We start from the raw sequence: 12,500 nt of genomic DNA on the forward strand, positions 1-12,500 counted from the left end.
GAGAGAGAGAGAGAGAGAGAGAGAGAGAGAGAGAGAGAGAGAGAGAGAGAGAGAGAGAGAGAGAGAGAGAGAGAGAGAGAGAGAGAGAGAGAGAGAGAGAGAGAGAGAGAGAGAGTGAGTGGGGGAACAGATATGTCAGCAAAACGACACACACACACACACACACACACACACACACACACACACACAAAAACACACACACACACACACGAGCCTAAATGCTCCTCCTCCTCCTCCTCCTACTACTACTACTACTACTACTACTACTACTACCGTTACTACTACTACTACTACTACTACTACTACTACTACTACTACTACTACTACTACTACTACTTCCCTTCTCCTTTCCTCCTTCCCTTTAGCTCCTCAATCCTTCATTTTTCCCCTTCAGTCTCTCTCCTTCTCCTTCCTCTCCTCCTCCTTTCTTTCTTTCGTCCTGTAGGTTCAAATAGCACTCTGCACGTCTTCTAAGGGGTTTTAGAACCTCTCATTTCCTCTTCTTTGAGTGATGAAGATTAAAGATTTCTCCTCCACTCATCTCCCTTCTCCTCCTCCTCTTCTTCATTCTCCTTTTTTTCTCCTTTCTCAACACTTTCTTTATCTATTCAATCCTCTCTTTCTCTCTCTAATCGTTTCTCCTTTTTTTCTTTTCTTACCATTTACCTCACTTATGCTCTCTCTCTCTCTCTCTCCTTTCGTTTATTTCCTTTTCTCTCCTGTTTCGTTCTCGCGTCTTTACCCTCCATCTTTATTCCTTCTTCTCTTTCTACACACCCTCGCCCTTTCTCTCTCCATTTTGTGTCCTTTTATTCTTCCTGACACTTCCATTCTCTCCCCTTCCTTGCCTTCCTCACTCCCTTCTTTATCTCTCTCTCTCTCTTCTTTTTCTTTATCGTCTTTTGTTTCTTGTCATCGTTTTTCTCTTCGTTCTATTTTATTCTCCATCCTTCAACGTTTCTCATTCTTCTTTCCCTCTTCCCTTTCTTTTTATTTATTTTTCTACGTTTTCCCTCATTTTTTATATGGTTCAGACCCTTCTTTTCCCTCCTTTTCCTTTCTTTTATATTCTCCCATTATTTTTTCATCTTCCTTCTTTTCTACTTTTTTTCCTTTTCTCCTTCACTGATTTTACCTCTCCTCCCCATCTCCTTTTTCTCTCTCGTTTCTTCTTTTTTTATTTTTCAAACATTTTCTCTTTTTTTTTCTTCCTATTATAGTCCCATTGTTTCTATATCTTCCTTTCTTTCTACTTATTTCCCTTTCTCCTTCATTCATCTTTCCTCTCCTTCTCAGCTTCTTTTCTATCTTAAAACTCTTCTCTTTTTCTTACTCTCAATTCTCTTTCCCACTCAGTTTCTCTCTTCTTAGCTCCTCTTCCTTACCCTTCATAATCATCATCTTCCCTTTCTCTCGTCATTTATCACTCTCTCCTTTCCTTTCCCTTCCTTTCATTATCATTTTCCTTTCTCTCCTCTTTCCTCTACATTTTTTCCTTTCCTCTTACTTTCCCATTACTTCCTTCATCTTACTTTCTCTCCCTCCCTTGCCTCTTTTCAATTAGTTAGTCAGTCAGCTTGTCAGACAATCATTTAACCAATCAGTCAGTCGGTCAGCCATCTGCTTAGTAAATCAGCTTGTTACTCAGCCAGCCACTCAGTCAGCCAGTCAGCCATCTACTCGGTCAGCTAGTCAGTCAGCCAGCCAGTCAGCAAGTCAGTCAGTCAGTCAGTCACACACACTCAAACCCACATCTTCTTCATCCTCCTCATTCCAGCCAGTCAGTCATCCAGTCAGTCAATCTACCAGTCAGTCAGTCAGCCAGCCAGTCAGTCAATCAGCAAGTCAGCAAGTCAGTCAGTCAGCTAGCCACACACACTCGAACCCACTTCTTCTTCCTCCTCTTCATTCCAACCAGTCAGTCATCCAGTCAGTCAGTCAGTAAGTCAGGCAGCCAGTCATGTGTGAATCAACCAGTCAGCCATACACGCTCTAACTCAGCTCCTCTTCTTCCTGCTCATCCTCCTCCTCCTCTTCCTGCTACTCCTCCTTCTCCTCTTCCTCCTCCCCCTCCTTCCATGCTCTTCCCTTTATCCACCTCGGCGTAACAAGCTAAAGGGGACGCCGAACAGAGGAATACAAGACGCCGAACAACATTATTCCCTTAAGTAGCGAAGAGTTGCATCAATTAACCACATCATCGTCAAGACTTGGAGGGAAGAGGGGGAGGAGGAGGAGAGGGGAAGGAAGAGGAGGAGGAGGAGGACGAGGAGGAGAGGAGGAATATAGGAAGAAGTTACTGGTTCTCTCTCTCTCTCTCTCTCTTTCTTCTTTTTATTTATTCCCTTCTCTTTTCATTCACTGTTTTTTTCCCTCTTTTCACTTTCTCTCTCTCCGTTCTCCTTCATTTCACTTTCTACATTTATCGCCAAACTCTTCTTCTTCTTCTTCCTCCTCTTAGGCCCCTTTTACCTCCCCTTTCTCTTATTCTGCCTTTCTTCTTCCCTGATATCCTCTTTCTCTCCTTTCCCTCTCCTTCTTTTCTCTTATCTCATTTTCTTCCTTCTATCCTTCTACTCTTACTTTTCTTTCCTTCTTCTCCCCGCACTCATTTCCTCCTCTCCTAATCTCCTTCTCCTCCTCCTCTCTCCTTTACATTCCTCTCTTTCCCGTCTCTGTCTCCCTCTCTCCTCCCTCCAACTCTTACCGTCATCTCAATTACCTCTCTCTCTTCGTCCTCCTCCTTCCCTCTCACTTATCTCTCTCTCTTTTCCTTTCTCTGTCTTCCTCTCGCCTGCCTCCATCTCTCCATCTCCATTTCTCTCACTCCTTCTTCCCTCCCACTTACCTCCCTCTCTGCATTCCTCCCTCCTTCCTCCTTCTCTCCCCCTCATCATCAGCGCGCGGGAGCAGGTTGGAGGGAGGACAAACCTCACCTGCCGAGATATTACACACCTGAGTACACCTGAACACACACACACCTGGGGAGGAAGGTAACTTGTGATACCTTTCCCCTAGTCACCTGTCACGCGGGGAGGATGTGTACAGGGGGAGCAGGGGGGGAGGGGGGCAGAGGTGGGGAGAGGAGATAGAGGGTGAAGGAGAAAGGGAGGAAAAAGTAGGTTAGAGGAAGGTAAGGGAGGAAGGGAGGGAAAGAAAGAAGAAGAAAAGTAGGTTAGAGGAAAGTATTGGAGGAAGAAAGGGAGAGAAAGGGGAAGAATTGGAGTAGTTGTGAAGGTGAGGGTGGGACGCTAAGGGTGAGGAAGAGGGAGGTTAGAGGAAGGAAGGGGAGGAGGAGGGAGATGAAAGGGAGGAAGAAAGTAAGGAAAAGGAAGGTGCGGGGGAGGGAGAGGTGGGTTGGAGGAAAGTAGTGAATGAACAGAGGGGAAAAAGGGGGTGGATGAGGTGGAAGGGGGAGGTGAGAATGAGGTGGATTAGTAACTGTTGAAGGGAAGGAAGAGGTGGAAGGGGTGGGAGGGGCATGAAAAGGAGGAAGAGGAAGAGGAAGACAGACTAGAAAAAGATGGAGGGAGGGAAATGGAAGAGAGGGATTGGAGATAAGAAGGGAGGGGAGAGGAGGAAGGGGAGGAAGGGGGGAAAGAGGAGGAAGGGGCATGGAAGGATAAATAGGAAGAGTAAGACGGGATAGAGAAAGATGGAGGGAGGGATATGGAAGAGGAGGATTGGAGGGAAGGGAGGGAAGGGGGGGAAGGGGTGGAAGAGGTGGAGGGGGCATGGAAGGACGAAGAGGAAGAGGAAGACAGGATAGAGAAAGATGGAGGGAAGGATATGGAAGAGAGGGATTGGAGATAAGAAGGGAGGGGACAGAGGAAGGAGAGGGGAGAGACTGAGGAGGTAAAAGGAGGAAAAATAAGGAAAATAATGGGGAGTTTATTAGTGAGAAAAATAAGAGGGAAGTAGATATGTCTTTGGGGAGAAAAAAAAAGACATGTGGGGATCTCTCTCTCTCTCTCTCTCTCTCTCTTTGGGGGCTCAGCTTTAGGTAGCTTTTGCTGTGGTAATGAGGAATAACACACACACACACACACACACACACACACACACACACACACACACACACACACACACACACACACACACACACACACACACTCATCTTCTTGGTACTAAATCTTAAAATGGAGTCCAGCTTTGTTTAAATTCTAATGGAAAAGAAAAATATTACTACCACCATCACTGCTACTACTACCACTACTACTACTACTACCATTACTACTACTACTACCACTACTACTACTACTACTACTACTACTACTTGTATTACTGTTACCATTAGTACAATAACAAAACAAACTACTAAACATTTAAACAAATACTACTACTACTACTACTACTACTACTACTACTACTACTACTACTACTACTAATAATAATAATAATAACAACAATAACAACAACAGAGGCAAGCGTTTCGAACCAAAATGTGTCGTGAATCATATAAATTCCCAGCGGAGATACGTGACATCTCTCTCTCTCTCTCTCTCTCTCTCCTGCCTCTTGTTTCCTATCTTTTCGTTTTCTCTTTATTTCCCTTTCTCATTTTTCTCCCTTTTTATTCTCTCTAAATCTCTCTTCTTATCTTTCCTTCGTCTATTTTCAACCTATCTTTTTTGTCCTAATTCTCTCTCTCTCTCTCTCTCTCTCTCTCTCTCTCTCTCTCTCTCTCTCTCTCTCTCTCTCGCACTCACTCACTTTCTCCATTATCCGCACCTAGATTTGCTCACCTGAATAGAAATCACCCTATTATGATCTTCAGGGCAGGGCAGGTACGTTTTAATTATCCTAATGATGGTTATATTTTCCTCAGCCTCCGCGAAGCACCTTTGTAGAAGCGAGAGTAAACACCCTCATCAGCTGGCCAGGTGTACTGACCCTTGAGGCACCTGGGGGAAGGCTCACGTGGGATGGGGTGGCAAGGGATGAGAAGAGGGAAGCAGGATGGGATGAGAGGGGAAGGTATGGGAGAGAGGAAAGGGGATGGAGGAAGAGGAAGGAGATGGCATAGAAGGGAAAGTGAAAAAGTGGTTAGGAGGGAGAGAAACAACAGGGAATGAAAGAGGTAGGTAAAAGGGAGAGAAAAACAAGGTGGAAAGGTGGGAGAGGGGAGGAAAGTAGGGGAATGGAAGGGAAAGGAAAGATGTGGGTAGGAGGGAGAATAACAGCAAGGGATGAAAGAGGTAAGTAATAGGGAGAGAAAAGAAAGGAAAAAGGGTGGGAGAGGATAAGTACGGTGTGAGAAGGGAGGGAAAAGGAGAGAGATGAGGGAAATAAGAGAAGGAAAGAAAAAAAAGGAGAAATGCAAAGGGAGAGAAAAAAGTGCATAGGAGATAATAAACAAAGGGAAGAGAGAAAGAAGTAAAAATGGTAAATGAAGAGAAGAAGAGGGAGGAAATGGAGGAAAATAAGAAAAAAGGAAGAAAGGAAGGGCAGAAAAGGCATAAGATAAAAAGAAGGAGAGAAAGAAGGACAAGAGGTAAATATGGAATGCGAAGGAAAAAGAGAAAAGGAAAGTGAAATAAAAGAAGAAAGAAGAGAAGGAAGTACATAAGAGAAAAACAATAAGGAGGAATATGAAGGAAAAAAAGAAGGAAAAAAGAGGGAAAAATAAGGAGAGGAAAGGAAGGAGAGTAGAGGATAAGGGACAAAAAAGAAAGAGTGAAAGACGAACAGAGAAGTAAAAATGACATGTGAAGAAAAGAAGGAAGAGGAAGAGAAGGAAAATAAAAAAGGTAAAGGAGGAAGGAAAGAAGGAAGGAAGGAAGGAAAAGTGGAGAAAAAGATAGAAGACGGATAATAGAGGAAGGTGCAAGAAAGAAGAGAGAAAAACAAACGAAGAGAGGGAGGAAGAAGAGGAGGAGGAGAAAGATGGAAGGGGAATGAAAAAAAGAAAGAAAAAAAGATAGAAAGAAGGGAAGAGAAGAAATGTACGTAGAGGGAGAGAGAAGGAGAAAGACAACAGAAATAGAGATAGAAGTATAGATAGATAGATAGATAAATTATATACAAAGGAGGAAATATCGGTGGAAAAAAATATAATGTAGAATTTAAAAAAAGATGGATTGGAGGGAGAAAAAAGAGAGATGATAAAAAAGATGAGAATGAGAAAGAAGAAGAGGAGGGAGGAAAGGGGGGAGGCGAGAAGGCGTAAGTAAAAGGTAAATGGAAAGAAAAATAGAGAGATAGATAGATAGAGAGAGAAAGGATAATAAAGTAGAAGAAAAAGTGGATGAAATGAAAGAAGGAAGAAAGAAAAGAAGGCATAAGTAGGTGGAGGAAAAAAAAGAGGAGGAGAAGAAGGAAGAGGAGAAGAAGGAGGAGGAGGAAGGAAGCGAGAGAAAAGAAAAAAAGGTAAATGAAAAGGAAAAAAAACAAGAGATAGAAAGAAAAATGTATAAGAAAAAATATATGAAATGGAAGGAGGAAGGAAGAAGAGCAAATCAGAGTAGGTGGAAGAGGAGGAAGAGGAAGAGGAGGAGGAATACATAGGAATACATAGGAAGAACAGACACCAGAAGAGGAGGAGGGGAAGAAAAAAATGAATGAATGAAAAGAGGAAGGAAGAAGAGCAAATAAGAATAGGTGCAGGAAGAGGAAGAGGAGGAGGAGGAGGAGGGGAAGGAGGAGGCGAGAAGACGTAGGTGAAAGGTAAATGCAACTTGTGATAACTTTTTTAAAATACACGATCGTAATTTTTCTTTTCTTTTCTCTTTTCCTTCCCTCGCCAGTTTTTTTTTTTGCTCGAGTTTCTCCTCAATTTTCCTTCCCTCACACTTCCTCACAGCCGAAGCAAAAATACTCCAAACTCATTCCCTTCACAGTTCCTGGAAAAACTCTCTCTCTCTCTCTCTCATTTTTTGCATTGTCTGCTTTTTTTGTGCTATTTTTCCTTCCATCCCTCTCTCATTTTTCTCTCATTCTATATTTTCTTTCTTATCTTTCCTTCAACTTTCTATTCTGTCTTTTTGTGTTTTCTTTCTTTCCTTCCTTCGTTCCTTACTTCCTTCCTGCCTACCTGCCCTCCTTCCTTCTCTCTCTCTCTCTCTCTCTCTCTCTCTCTGCAGACAAATTTTCTAAGGTCCTTTTTTAATTCCCAAAGTTAAAAAAAAGAGCGAGTGGAAAGTTTTAATTGCACTGAATTATGGACGATCTCCCTTTTTTTCATTTTCTTAGGTTTCCCAATTACGGTGGTGTATGTGGGTCTTTTATAACGGAATGAGGCGTGTGCATGCGTGTGTGCGTGTGTGTGTGTGTGTGTGTGTGTGTGTGTGTGTGTGTGTGTGTGTGTGATAGAGCTGTGAGATAGTTAAGATTCCCAAATCGAACAGTTTATATCAATGAAATACTTTACTCTATCAATTCCTGTGTGTAAAAAAGATACTTATACTTAAAGGAAATCATAGGAAGAAATGTGATAAAAAGCTGGACGTACTTAACTTGACTGAACCCCAAGGAAATACATAAAACAAGAACAGATTAATAAAACACACACACACACACACACACACACACACACACACACACACACACACACACACACACACACACACACACACACACACACACACACACACACACACTCAGACAAATAAACACACAAACGACAGTAAATGACTAACTACGCAAGCGAATTCAAGTTAAAAAAAAAGAACAGATTAATAAAACACACACACACACACAAAAAAAAACAATCACACAGTCGACAGTAAATGATTAACTACACAAGCGAGTTCGTTAAAAAAAATGGACCTAAAAGTTAAAATAATGCCAAGAAACTCAACCTCCATCGAAGAGCCAAAAAATGAGAATTCTAAGCTCAGGAAAGGCTCAGTCAAGGAGAGACAGGCACGAGTTGAAGAAAATTAAGTCACACAAGATAAAATAAACGGGACAGCTGAGATTAGATGGATGGGTGGACTTTTTGTGTCGTAGTGAGTATTTGGTGTTTTTTTAATTATTTTTTTACCTTTGCTTTGCCTCTGTTGCTGTAAAAAATGAAAGGAACGGGGTAGTGATCAACAGTCTTTCTTGTTTTTTTTTCAGTTTTTTTTTTTACCATTGAACTTCCTCTGTTGCTGCATAAAAAAGAAAGAAAAGGAACAGGGTAGTGATAAAGTCTTTCTTGATGTTTTTTGGTTGTTTTTTTACCCTTGAGCTGCCTCTGTTGCTACAAAAAAGAAAAAAAAAAAAGAAAAGAGACGGGGTAGTGACAGACTGCTTCCTTTACTAGACATATAAAAGACAGACGCCTGAAATAAAATAAAAATAAAATAAAATAGAAGACAAAATGGAGCTGGGGCAGTGAAAAGTGAATGGAAAGAAAACAAAACAAAAAACGGATGTCCGAATGGTAGTATATAAGAAAATTAAGTGGATGTGAAAGTAGAAAGTGGAAAGAAAGAAAAGGAAGATGACAAAAACTAGACTGAGTATGATGAATGTGAAAGGTTAAGAGAAGAAAAAAGAAAAGATAAAAGGATAAAATAGGAAAACAAAACAAAAGAGTTGGGGCAAATAAAAGTACATACATAGACACCTGAAAAAAAAAGAACGGGGTAGTTAAAAGTAGACAAACTCCTGAAATAAAAAAAAAATAATATAAAATAGGAAAACAATGCAAAAAAGTTGGGTCAGATAAAATTACATAGATAGACACCTGAAATAAAATGAAGAACGGGGTAGTTAAAAGTAGACACACTCCTGAAAAAAAAAAAAAAAAAAAGGAAAACAATGCAAAAAAGTTGGGTCAGATAAAATTACATAGATGGACGCCTGAAATAAGATGAAGAACGGGGTAGTTAAAAGTAGAAAAAAACTCCTGAAATAAAAAGAAGGATAAAATAGGAAAACAATGCAAAAAAGTTGGGTCAGATAAAATTACATAGATAGACGCCTGAAATAAGATGAAGAACGGGATAGTTAAAAGTAGACAAACTCCTGAAAAAAAAAAGGAAAACAATGCAAAAAAGTTGGGTCAGTTAAAATTACATAGATAGACACCTGAAAAAAAAGAACGGGGTAGTTAAAATTAGAAAAAACTCCTGAAATAAAAAAAAAAGATATATAAACAGCAAAAAAAGTTGGGTCAGTTAAAATTACAGACACCTGAAAAAAAAGAACGGGGTAGTTAAAATTAGAAAAATCTCCTGAAATAAAAAAAAAGGATAAAATAGGAAAACAGCAAAAAAAGTTGGGTCATTTAAATGTACATAGATAGACACCTGAAAAATAATGAAGAACGGGATAGTTAAAAGTAAACAGACGCCTGAAATAAAAAAAAGGAAGATGAATAGTGAAACAAAACAGAATAAACGCAAGAGCTGAAAGTAGACAGATAAGAAAAAAACAACGGGTTACATAAAGTAGACACACACCTGAAAAAAAGGAAAAAAAAAAGATTGAGACGGAGGTAAAATCAAAACAAAACAAACACACAAAAATCAAAACAAAGTGGCGGGCTAGTTAGTTAGTTAGCTAGTTAGTTAATTAGACACCGCTGAAATGAAAAAAGAAAGTGAAATGAAAATGAAAGGAACACGGTAAATCAAACCAGACGGACACCGGAAATGAAAATGAACAGGTTAATTCAGGAGCAGTAAGTAGCGGTTTTTTTTTATTATTATTATTTTTTTTTACGCCCTCGCACTGTCTCCTCTGCTGTAAAACAAAAAAAAAAAAAATACAGGTAGACTCACATGTAGGGAAACAAAAGGCTCATGATTTGTATATAAAACTTTAATACAGTACAAGTAGCATCATCATCATCATCATCATCATTATCGTAAGGACAGTATTCGACACATCTTGTAGTACAGAAAAAGTGGCGGCGGCGTCTTCACCTTCTTCACCTTCATCACCTTCATGTTTATATATAGAGTTTTTTGGTCACCTTCCATATTCTCTCCTTTTGTTTCACGTTCACATTCGTATATTTTTTGCTTTCGTCATCTTTCTTTTTTTTTCTTTTTCTTTCTTTTTCTTTTACCTTAATGTTTATATATAGAATTTTTTGGTCACTTTCCATATTTTCTCCTTTTGTTTCACTTTCACATTCGTATATTTTTGCTTTCGTCATCTTTCTTTTTTTTTCTTTTTCTTTCCTTTTCTTTTACCTTAATGTTTATATATAGAGTTTTTTGGTCACTTTCCATATTCTCTCCTTTTGTTTCACTTTCACATTCGTATATTTTTGTTTTCGTCATCTTTTTCTTTTTCTTTTTTTATCACTTTTCATTTTTTTTGTTTTGTCATATTCATCTTTTCTTTTCTTTCCCTTTTCTTCTTTACACTTTCACACCCATATTTTTTTCATTTTTCATTGTCACTTTCATTATTTTCTTTCTTCTTTTCAGCTTTACATTCATCATATTTGTCTAGTCTTCCTCACATTCTTTCTTTTTTTTCTCCCTTCCTTTCTTTCTTTTTTCTTTTCAACTTAACATTCATCATTTGTTTTGTTTTCCTCGCCTTCTTTCTTTTTTTCCTCCCTTCTTTTCTTTCTTTTTTCTTTTCAGCTTTACACTCATCATATTTGTCTTGTTTTCCTCACTTTTTTTCTCCCTTCCTTTCTTTCTTTTTCTTCTTTTCAGCTTAACATTCATCATTTATTTTGTTTTCGTCACCTTATTTTTTTGTCTTCTTTCCTTTTCCTGTTTTTTTTTCACTCACACTCATAATATTTTTCGTCACCTTCTTTGTCTCTTCTTTTTTCTTTTCACCTTAACATATTTTTTTGTCTCCTTTTCTCCTGTTTTTTCATTCACTTTCATCATATTTTTCGTCACCTTTCTTTTCTTTTTCCTTCTCTCCACCTTCACATTCATCATACTCAGTCTAGTTTTTGTCATCTTCCTTTTCTTTCTTTCCACTTTCCACTTTCACATCCACTTAATTGTCTTACATACTACCATTCGGACTTTCATTTTTTTGTTTTCTTTCCATTCACTTTTTTTATCACAAAGACGAGAAAGTTTATATCCGGAGTCTATTTCAATTTGTTTTATCTGTCTTTTTTCTTTATTTTCCGGTTTGTTCGTTCCACTTCACGTTCACACATTTTTTTCGAGGTCGAGTTTCGGAGTTTTGTTGTTTTTCTCCCATTTTCTTTTCTCTCACTTTACGTAATATCACAAATGTAGTTTCTGTCTCTTTCCTTCGCCTTTACTTAACCATTTTTTTGTTGACCATTGCCTTCACGTTTTTCCAAGTATAGTTTTTTATGTTATTTTATTTTTTTATCCTTTTCCTTCGTTTATCTTTTTACTCTTATTCTCCTTCACGTTCCTCTATTCCTCTCCTTCTCTTTACTTTAATTCTGCTTTTCATTCTCTTTTTTTTCAGTACATCTCCGGCATTTTTATTATTTTTGGTTTGTTTTCCTCTCACTTTTTTGTGACGAATATGAGTGAGTGAGTGAGTGAGTGAGTGAGTGAGTGAGTGAGTGGGGGAAGGAGGGAGGGAGGAAGTGGACAGCTATGGTGGTGGTTTTTTTCTATTTCTTTTTTCTTTTTCTTTTTTTTCGATTTCTTCAATTTAATTATTTTCTTTTTTTTATATATTTTTCTGTGGACTTGTTCTTTTTTTATATATTTTTCTGTGGACTTGTTCTTTTTTTTATGCATTCCTTTATTATCATTTTTCTCTTATTCTTTTTCTTTTCATCTCTTTCCCTTTTTCTCTTTTATTTTTTCTGTATTTAATTTTATTCCTTTCCTCCTTCCTCCTTTCCTCGTGAACTTGTTGGGGGAAGCTTTTATTCTCTCTCATGTTTGCTCTCTTTCCTATTCTTCCTCTTTTTATTTTTTCCATATTCAGTTTCTCTTTTATTTTATTGCTTTTTCTCTTCCATCTCTCTTTTTTCACTCACTCAATTTTTATTTTCCATCTTTTTGTTCTTTTCTCTGTACGAGTCGTTGGTAGTCAAAATCACGTCCAACTTCTTTAACTTTCATTCGAATTGTTTCTTTCCACACTATTTTTTTTATATCTTTTACCTCTCCTCTTTCTACCTGACCCTTTTTCACATTCCTCAATTCCTCTCCTTCTCTTTACTGTAATTCTGCTTTTCATTCACTTTTTTTTTCGGTACATTTCTGGCATTTTTATATTTCGTTCAGTTTTTACATAATCTTATTGCTCTATTTCCTCTATAAGTCGTCAAAATCAATTCTGGATTCTATAACTTTAATTTCGTTTTTTGATTTTTATATTCACATGCTTTCTTTTCTCTGCTTTCCTTCCCTCTTCCTCCTCTCACTCTCTCCCACACACTCTTTCTCTCACTCCTCTCGGCCGTACAGGAAACATAAAACATGGATTCTATAACTTTAATTTCGTTTTTGTTTTTTTATTCACAAGGTTTCTTTTCCTTGTTTTCCTTCCCTCTTCCTCCTCTCACTCTCTCCCACACACTCTTTCTCTCACTCCTCTCGACCGTACAGAAAACATAACACACAATTATTTAAAACACTTCCAACCAACGA

General features: G+C 38.4%; 1 long non-coding RNA gene across 1 annotated transcript in view; it reads right to left on the minus strand.

Annotated features, from left to right (window-relative positions):
• Positions 1–9,737: 9,737 nt before the first annotated feature.
• The window catches only part of LOC126986896 (uncharacterized), a 4,754-nt gene continuing 1,991 nt past the window's right edge, over positions 9,738–12,500 (minus strand). The window contains exons 1-2 of the long non-coding RNA XR_007740020.1: positions 10,131–12,500; positions 9,738–10,003 (exon numbers count right to left, since the gene is read on the minus strand). The exon at positions 10,131–12,500 is cut by the window's right edge and continues 1,991 nt beyond it. This is a non-coding gene — a long non-coding RNA (uncharacterized LOC126986896). The remainder of the gene's footprint in view (positions 10,004–10,130) is intronic.

The sequence above is a fragment of the Eriocheir sinensis genome, chromosome 63, assembly GCF_024679095.1.
Source record: "Eriocheir sinensis breed Jianghai 21 chromosome 63, ASM2467909v1, whole genome shotgun sequence".
In the NCBI taxonomy this organism is placed as follows: Eukaryota; Metazoa; Arthropoda; class Malacostraca; order Decapoda; family Varunidae; genus Eriocheir; species Eriocheir sinensis.